The sequence below is a fragment of the Hypanus sabinus genome, assembly GCF_030144855.1.
Source record: "Hypanus sabinus isolate sHypSab1 chromosome X1 unlocalized genomic scaffold, sHypSab1.hap1 SUPER_X1_unloc_13, whole genome shotgun sequence".
Lineage (NCBI taxonomy): Eukaryota > Metazoa > Chordata > Chondrichthyes > Myliobatiformes > Dasyatidae > Hypanus > Hypanus sabinus.
The window spans coordinates 123,095-133,207 of record NW_026778961.1 but is presented as its reverse complement, the minus strand read 5'-3'; positions in this window follow the sequence as shown (position 1 = coordinate 133,207).

Here is a 10,113-nt window from a genome sequence, read left to right as displayed (position 1 = left end):
AAGCATGTCCCTATCTCACTGGGGTTTGAGGCCCACCGGCTACCCTCACCCGGTTTAGCCTGTCTGTCGAAGCGGTGTACCGGGGTGACGTCACATGCTAGGACAGGCACGTCCCTATCTCACTGGGGTATGAGGCCCACCGGCTACCCTCATCTGGTTTAGCCTGTCTGTCGAAGCGGTGTACCGGGGTGACGACACATGCTAGGAGAAACGTGTCCCTATCTCACTGGGGTTTGAGGCCCACCGGCTACCCTCACCCGGTTTAGCCTGTCTGTCGAAGCGGTGTACCGGGGTGACGTCACATGCTAGGACAGGCACGTCCCTATCTCACTGGGGTTTGAGGCCCACCGGCTACCCTCACCCGGTTTAGTCTGTCTGTCGAAGCGGTGTACCGGGGTGACGTCACATGCTAGGACAAGCATGTCCCTATCTCACTGGGGTATGAGGCCCACCGGCTACCCTCACCCGGTTTAGCCTGTCTGTTGAAGTTGTGTACCGGGGTGACATCACATGCTAGGACAAGCATGTCCCTATCTCACTGGGGTATGAGGCCCACCGGCTACCCTCACCCGGTTTAGCCTGTCTGTCGAAGCGGTGTACCGGGGTGACATCACATGCTAGGACAAGCATGTCCCTATCTCACTGGGGTATGAGGCCCACCGGCTACACTCACCCGGTTTAGCCTGTCTGTCGAAGCGGTGTACCGGGGTGACGTCACATGCTAGGACAGGCACGTCCCTATCTCACTGGGGTTTGAGGCCCACCGGCTACCCTCACCCGGTTTAGCCTCTGTCGAAGCGGTGTACCGGGGTGACGTCACATGCTAGGACAGGCACGTCCCTATCTCACTGGGGTATGAGGCCCACCGGCTACCCTCACCCGGTTTAGCCTGTCTGTCGAAGCGGTGTACCGGGGTGACGTCACATGCTAGGACAAGCATGTCCCTATCTCACTGGGGTATGAGGCCCACCGGCAACCCTCACCCGGTTTAGCCTGTCTGTCGAAGCGGTGTACTGGGGTGACGTCACATGCTAGGACAGGCATGTCCCTATCTCACTGGGGTATGAGGCCCACCGGCTACCCTCACCCGGTTTAGCCTCTGTCGAAGCGGTGTACCGGGGTGACGTCACATGCTAGGACAAGCATGTCCCTATCTCACCGGGGTATGAGGCCCACCGGCTACCCTCACCCGGTTTAGCCTCTGTCGAAGCAGTGTACCGGGATGACGTCACATGCTAGGACAAGCATGTCCCTGTCTCACTGGGGTATGAGGCCCACCGGCTACCCTCACCCGGTTTAGCCTGTCTGTCGAAGCGGTGTACCGGGGTGACGTCACATGCTAGGACAGGCACGTCCCTATCTCACTGGGGTATGAGGCCCACCGGCTACCCTCACCCGGTTTAGCCTGTCTGTCGAAGCGGTGTACCGGGGTGACGTCACATGCTAGGACAGGCATGTCCCTATCTCACTGGGGTATGAGGCCCACCGGCTACCCTCACCCGGTTTAGCCTGTCTGTCGAAACGGTGTACCGGGGTGACGTCACATGCTAGGACAGGCACGTCCCTATCTCACTGGGGTATGAGGCCCACCGGCTACCCTCACCCGGTTTAGCCTCTGTCGAAGCGGTGTACCGGGGTGATGTCACATGCTAGGACAAGCTTGTCCCTATCTCACTGGGGTATGAGGCCCACCGGCTACCCTCACCCGGTTTAGCCTGTCTGTCGAAGCGGTGTACCGGGGTGACGTCACATGCTAGGACAGGCACGTCCCTATCTCACTGGGGTATGAGGCCCACCGGCTACCCTCACCCGGTTTAGCCTCTGTCGAAGCGGTGTACCGGGGTGACGTCACATTCTAGGACAAGCATGTCCCTATCTCACTGGGGTATGAGGCCCACCGGCTACCCTCACCCGGTTTAGCCTCTGTCGAAGCGGTGTACCGGGGTGACGTCACATGCTAGGACAAGCGAGTCCCTATCTCACTGGGGTATGAGGCCCACCGGCTACCCTCACCCGGTTTAGCCTGTCTGTCGAAGCGGTGTACCGGGGTGACGTCACATGCTAGGACAAGCATGTCCCTATCTCACTGGGGTATGAGGCCCACCGGCTACCCTCACCCGGTTTACCCTCTGTCGAAGCGGTGTACCGGGGTGACGTCACATGCTAGGACAAGCATGTCCCTATCTCACTGGGGTATGAGGCCCACCAGCTACCCTCACCCGGTTTAGCCTGTCTGTCGAAGCGGTGTACCGGGGTGACGTCACATGCTAGGACAAGCATGTCCCTATCTCACTGGGGTATGAGGCCCACCGGCTACCCTCACCCGGTATAGCCTCTGTCGAAGCGGTGTACCGGGGTGACGTCACATGCTAGGACAGGCATGTCCCAATCTCACTGGGGTATGAGGCCCACCGGCTACCCTCACCCGGTTTAGTCTGTCTGTCGAAGCGGTGTACCGGGGTGACGTCACATGCTAGGACAAGCATGTCCCTATCTCACTGGGGTATGAGACCCACCGGCTACCCTCACCCGGTTTAGCCTGTCTGTCGAAGCGGTGTACCGGGGTGACGTCACATGCTAGGACAGGCATGTCCCTATCTCACTGGGGTATGAGGCCCACCGGCTACCCTCACCCGGTTTAGCCTGTCTGTCGAAGCGGTGTACCGGGGTGACGTCACATGCTAGGACAAGCATGTCCCTATCTCACTGGGGTTTGAGGCCCACCGGCTACCCTCACCCGGTTTAGCCTGTCTGTTGAAGCGGTGTACCGGGGTGACGTCACATGCTAGGACAAGCATGTCCCTATCTCACAGGGGTATGAGACCCACCGGCTACCCTCACCCGGTTTAGCCTGTCTGTCGAAGCGGTGTACCGGGGTGACGTCACATGCTAGGACAAGCATGTCCCTATCTCACTGGGGTTTGAGGCCCACCGGCTACCCTCACCCGGTTTAGCCTGTCTGTCGAAGCGGTGTACTGGGGTGACGTCACATGCTAGGACAGGCATGTCCCTATCTCACTGGGGTATGAGGCCCACCGGCTACCCTCACCCGGTTTAGCCTGTCTGTCGAAGCGGTGTACTGGGGTGACGTCACATGCTAGGACAAGCATGTCCCTATCTCACTGGGGTTTGAGGCCCACCGACAACCCTCACCCGGTTTAGCCTGTCTGTCGAAGCGGTGTACCGGGGTGACGTCACATGCTAGGACAGGCATGTCCCTATCTCACTGGGGTATGAGGCCCACCGGCTACCCTCACCCGGTTTAGCCTGTCTGTCGAAGCGGTGTACCGGGGTGACGTCACATGCTAGGACAGGCATGTCCCTATCTCACTGGGGTATGAGGCCCACCGGCTACCCTCACCCGGTTTAGCCTGTCTGTCGAAGCGGTGTACCGGGGTGACGTCACATGCTAGGACAAGCATGTCCCTATCTCACTGGGGTATGAGGCCCACCGGCTACCCTCACCCGGTTTAGCCTGTCTGTCGAAGCGGTGTACCGGGGTGACGTCACATGCTAGGACAGGCATGTCCCTATCTCACTGGGGTATGAGGCCCACCGGCTACCCTCACCCGGTTTACCCTCTGTCGAAGCGGTGTACCGGGGTGACGTCACATGCTAGGACAAGCATGTCCCTATCTCACTGGGGTTTGAGGCCCACCGGCAACCCTCACCCGGTTTAGCCTGTCTGTCGAAGCGGTGTACCGGGGTGACGTCACATGCTAGGACAGGCATGTCCCTATCTCACTGGGGTATGAGGCCCACCGGCTACCCTCACCCGGTTTAGCCTGTCTGTCGAAGCGGTGTACCGGGGTGACGTCACATGCTAGGACAGGCATGTCCCTATCTCACTGGGGTATGAGGCCCACCGGCTACCCTCACCCGGTTTAGCCTGTCTGTCGAAGCGGTGTACCGGGGTGACGTCACATGCTAGGACAAGCATGTCCCTATCTCACTGGGGTATGAGGCCCACCGGCTACCCTCACCCGGTTTAGCCTCTGTCGAAGCGGTGTACTGGGGTGACGTCACATGCTAGGACAAGCATGTCCCTATCTCACTGGGGTTTGAGGCCCACCGGCTACCCTCACCCGGTTTAGCCTGTCTGTCGAAGTGGTGTACCGGGGTGACGTCACATGCTAGGACAGGCACGTCCCTATCTCACTGGGGTATGAGGCCCACCGGCTACCCTCACCCGGTTTAGTCTGTCTGTCGAAGCGGTGTACCGGGGTGACGTCACATGCTAGGACAAGCATGTCCCTATCTCACTGGGGTATGAGGCCCACCGGCTACCCTCACCCGGTTTAGCCTGTCTGTCGAAGCGGTGTACCGGGGTGACGTCACATGCTAGGACAGGCACGTCCCTATCTCACTGGGGTATGAGGCCCACCGGCTACCCTCACCCGGTTTAGCCTGTCTGTCGAAGCGGTGTACCGGGGTGACGTCACATGCTAGGACAGGCACGTCCCTATCTCACTGGGGTATGAGGCCCACCGGCTACCCTCACCCGGTTTAGCCTCTGTCGAAGCGGTGTACCGGGGTGACGTCACATGCTAGGACAAGCACGTCCCTATCTCACTGGGGTTTGAGGCCCACCGGCTACCCTCACCCGGTTTAGCCTGTCTGTCGAAGCGGTGTACCGGGGTGACGTCACATGCTAGGACAGGCACGTCCCTATCTCACTGGGGTATGAGGCCCACCGGCTACCCTCACCCGGTTTAGCCTGTCTGTCGAAGCGGTGTACCGGGGTGACGTCACATGCTAGGACAAGCAGGTCCCTATCTCACCGGGGTATGAGGCCCACCGGCTACCCTCACCCGGTTTAGCCTGTCTGTCGAAGCGGTTTACCGGGGTGACGTCACATGCTAGGACAAGCACGTCCCTGTCTCACCGGGGTATGAGGCCCACCGGCTACCCTCACCCGGTTTAGCCTGTCTGTCGAAGCGGTGTACCGGGGTGACGTCACATGCTAGGACAAGCATGTCCCTATCTCACTGGGGTTTGAGGCCCACCGGCTACCCTCACCCGGTTTAGCCTCTGTCGAAGTGGTGTACCGGGGTGACGTCACATGCTAGGACAGGCACGTCCCTATCTCACTGGGGTTTGAGGCCCACCGGCTACCCTCACCCGGTTTAGCCTGTCTGTCGAAGCGGTGTACCGGGGTGACGTCACATGCTAGGACAGGCACGTCCCTATCTCACTGGGGTATGAGGCCCACCGGCTACCCTCACCCGGTTTAGCCTGTCTGTCGAAGCGGTGTACCGGGGTGACGTCACATGCTAGGACAAGCATGTCCCTATCTCACTGGGGTATGAGGCCCACCGGCTACCCTCACCCGGTTTAGCCTGTCTGTCGAAGCGGTGTACCGGGGTGACGTCACATGCTAGGACAAGCATGTCCCTATCTCACTGGGGTATGAGGCCCACCGGCTACCCTCACCCGGTTTAGCCTGTCTGTCGAAGCGGTGTACCGGGGTGACGTCACATGCTAGGACAAGCATGTCCCTATCTCACCGGGGTATGAGGCCCACCGGCTACCCTCACCCGGTTTAGCCTGTCTGTCGAAGCGGTGTACCGGGGTGACGTCACATGCTAGGACAGGCACGTCCCTATCTCACTGGGGTATGAGGCCCACCGGCTACCCTCACCCGGTTTAGCCTCTGTCGAAGCGGTGTACCGGGGTGACGTCACATGCTAGGACAGGCACGTCCCTATCTCACTGGGGTATGAGGCCCACCGGCTACCCTCACCCGGTTTAGTCTGTCTGTCGAAGCGGTGTACCGGGGTGACGTCACATGCTAGGACAAGCATGTCCCTATCTCACTGGGGTATGAGGCCCACCGGCTACCCTCACCCGGTTTAGCCTGTCTGTCGAAGCGGTGTACCGGGGTGACGTCACATGCTAGGACAAGCATGTCCCTATCTCACTGGGGTATGAGGCCCACCGGCTACCCTCACCCGGTTTAGCCTCTGTCGAAGTGGTGTACCGGGGTGACGTCACATGCTCGGACAGGCATGTCCCTATCTCACTGGGGTATGAGGCCCACCGGCTACCCTCACCCGGTTTAGCCTCTGTCGAAGCGGTGTACCGGGGTGACGTCACATGCTAGGACAAGCATGTCCCTATCTCACTGGGGTATGAGGCCCACCGGCTACCCTCACCCGGTTTAGCCTGTCTGTCGAAGCGGTGTACCGGGGTGACGTCACATGCTAGGACAAGCATGTCCCTATCTCACTGGGGTATGAGGCCCACCGGCTACCCTCACCCGGTTTAGTCTGTCTGTCGAAGCGGTGTACCGGGGTGACGTCACATGCTAGGACAAGCATGTCCCTATCTCACTGGGGTATGAGGCCCACCGGCTACCCTCACCCGGTTTAGCCTGTCTGTCGAAGCGGTGTACCGGGGTGGCGTCACATGCTAGGACAAGCATGTCCCTATCTCACTGGGGTTTGAGGCCCACCGGCTACCCTCACCCGGTTTAGTCTGTCTGTCGAAGCGGTGTACCGGGGTGACGTCACATGCTAGGACAGGCATGTCCCTATCTCACTGGGGTATGAGGCCCACCGGCTACCCTCACCCGGTTTAGCCTGTCTGTCGAAGCGGTGTACCGGGTTGACGTCACATGCGCGGACAAGCATGTCCCTATCTCACTGGGGTATGAGGCCCACCGGCTACCCTCACCCGGTTTAGCCTGTCTGTCGAAGCGGTGTACCGGGTTGACGTCACATGCTAGGAGAGGCATGTCCCTATCTCACTGGGGTATGAGGCCCACCGGCTACCCTCACCCGGTTTAGTCTGTCTGTCGAAGCGGTGTACCGGGGTGACGTCACATGCTAGGACAGGCATGTCCCTATCTCACTGGGGTATGAGGCCCACCGGCTACCCTCACCCGGTTTAGTCTGTCTGTCGAAGCGGTGTACCGGGGTGACGTCACATGCTAGGACAAGCATGTCCCTATCTCACTGGGGTATGAGGCCCACCGGCTACCCTCACCCGGTTTAGCCTGTCTGTCGAAGCGGTGTACCGGGGTGACGTCACATGCTAGGACAGGCATGTCCCTATCTCACTGGGGTATGAGGCCCACCGGCTACCCTCACCCGGTTTAGCCTCTGTCGAAGCGGTGTACCGGGGTGACGTCACATGCTAGGACAAGCATGTCCCTATCTCACTGGGGTTTGAGGCCCACCAGCTACCCTCACCCGGTTTAGCCTGTCTGTCGAAGCGGTGTACCGGGGTGACGTCACATGCTCGGACAAGCATGTCCCTATCTCACTGGGGTATGAGGCCCACCGGCTACCCTCACCCGGTTTAGCCTGTCTGTCGAAGCGGTGTACCGGGGTGACGTCACATGCTAGGACAGGCACGTCCCTATCTCACTGGGGTATGAGGCCCACCGGCTACCCTCACCCGGTTTAGCCTCTGTCGAAGTGGTGTACCGGGGTGACGTCACATGCTAGGACAGGCACGTCCCTATCTCACTGGGGTATGAGGCCCACCGGCTACCCTCACCCGGTTTAGCCTCTGTCGAAGCGGTGTACCGGGGTGACGTCACATGCTAGGACAGGCATGTCCCTATCTCACTGGGGTATGAGGCCCACCGGCTACCCTCACCCGGTTTAGTCTGTCTGTCGAAGCGGTGTACCGGGGTGACGTCACATGCTAGGACAAGCATGTCCCTATCTCACTGGGGTTTGAGGCCCACCGGCTACCCTCACCCGGTTTAGCCTGTCTGTCGAAGCGGTGTACCGGGGTGACGTCACATGCTAGGACAAGCATGTCCCTATCTCACTGGGGTTTGAGGCCCACCGGCTACCCTCACCCGGTTTAGCCTCTGTCGAAGTGGTGTACCGGGGTGTGGCTGCTGTGGTGTGCAGACAGATACTCGGAGCCACGGGTGAGAGCTGAGTGTCCGGTGGGGACCAAAGGTGAATGAGCTGCCCCGGAATGGACACGACAAACCCCTTCACCAGAGGTGCTACCCCTCCCTGGACACCTCGTACACCCCTTGCACTGTACTGCTGCTGCAAAACACAAATTTCATGACATACGTCAATGATAATAAACCTGATTCTGATGTTTTCACCTCATGCTGAGCTAAGGTAACAGACATTGCTTAAAGTTATATGTCGTCCTGAGAAAATGAGATGGGCCCAACTTCCAAAAATATATTGTCAGTGTTGATGGGAACAGCTTGTTCATTTTAACTGAAACTTTTACAACTCCAATCCTATTGAATGGACTGAAAGTGTTACTTCATTGGCAATAAATCAGACCAAGGCTGCAAAAACTAATTCCTAAATCGAGTTTACAGTTTCAACATATAAATAGTAATTACACGGGAATATAAAGATTTTGTTTCCTGAATGCTTTTGACTGTATCATATGGATTTTGGGCTGATCATAAAGATCACTATGAAATTTCCCTATCACGTACCTTTTTTTAAAAAAAATCATCTTTATTTGATATTTTAAATCATAATTCAAGTAATTTAAAATGTTGCCAACAATATAAGCTGAAAAGTTTCCTATCTTGCCCAGGCAAAGCAGTTGTGTGGCAGGACAGGTTTTAGAAAAACAGGACATGAGTTCTAGAGGAGACAAGCAAAGATGCTGTGATGCACAAGCCAGGAATGGAAAAGGACAGATTTGAACCCTTTCTATTGAGTGAGCCTCATCTAACAACTCAATCTGGGTTAAGTGACCTGGTCAGAGAGTGGGGTTTGTCAAAGACAAAAACAGAATTACTGCAAGGATGGAATCTGCTGTCATCGGGCACAAAATTTTCAATATTGGAGGCCGATGTTTCCCAGAATAACTGATGCCAAAATTAAGGAAGGCATTTTTATTGGTCCATAAATCAAACAGGTCATCAGTGACAGGCAGTTCGAAGAACTTCTAGTTGGAACAGAGAAAACCCCATGGAAGGCAGTCAAGGATGTTGTTGAAAATTTTCTTGGCAATGACAGAACAGCAAATTACGTGCAGTTGGCTGATAACATGCTTCAAGCATACTAAACCATGAAGTGCAACATGTCACTATAGGTCCAATTTCTGCATTCCCATTTAGACTTCTTCCCTGTAAATCAGTGACGAGTACGGTGAAAGGCTTCACCGGGACATTACAGTCAGGGAGAAACAGTATCAGGGCAACTGGAATCCATTAGTCCTAGCTGATTATCATTGGACACTTAAAGGAGAAGCCTCAGACACTGAGAACAAATGAAAATCGTCAACAGAACATTTTTAGCTTGGTTGAACTATTTCAAATGGCCAGCACCACTATGCAATTAAATGCATTGTATTCAATAAAAGTTAATTTCTTATTTCTCCAAATTCCTACGTGATACAAGTAGTCTGAAATTATATTTGTGCCCAGTTTCAAGTGGTCTGTCATAAACAAACAGAAAATCCCCAAGAAGAAAAGTGTTGCCCAGCGTTATCAGAATCACAAGCATACATCATGAAATTTTGCGGCAGCAGTACAGTGCATTACATAAAAAATTATAAATTACAATATGAAATATATATAGAGTCATAGAAAAGCACAGCACAGAAACAGGCCCTTCAGTCCATCTAGTCCATGCCAAACCATTGAAACTGCCAACTCCCATCGACCTGCAACGGAACACAGCCCTCCCATCCAAACTTCTCTTAGACACTGAAATCAGGCTCACACGCTTCAGTGGAATCTCGGTTCCAGTTCAGTTAGTCAGTTCAAAATTACATCCTTTAGAGGCTGCAGACTGCAGCAATCACAGCTCAGAAGAAGATGTATATCCACTAGAGTAGCTAGTCATTTTGTGAGCTGTTGCAAAATGCCACCATTGCTCACCAGCCCGATCTTGCAATCTGCTTAGATTGAAGGCAGGATATATAAGAAGTCCTTCAGCCATCGGGCTCTTGAACCAGAGGGAATATTTTCACTCACCCCATCACTGAACTGATTCCATAACCTACGCACTCACCTTCAAGGACTCTACAATCATATTCTCTATTTAATGTTTATTAATTAATTATTATCATCAAGTTTTTTTTCTTTTTGCATTTGCACAATTTGTATTCTTTTGCACATTGGTTGTTTATCAGTCTTTGTGTGTCATTTTTCATTCTTCCTGAATG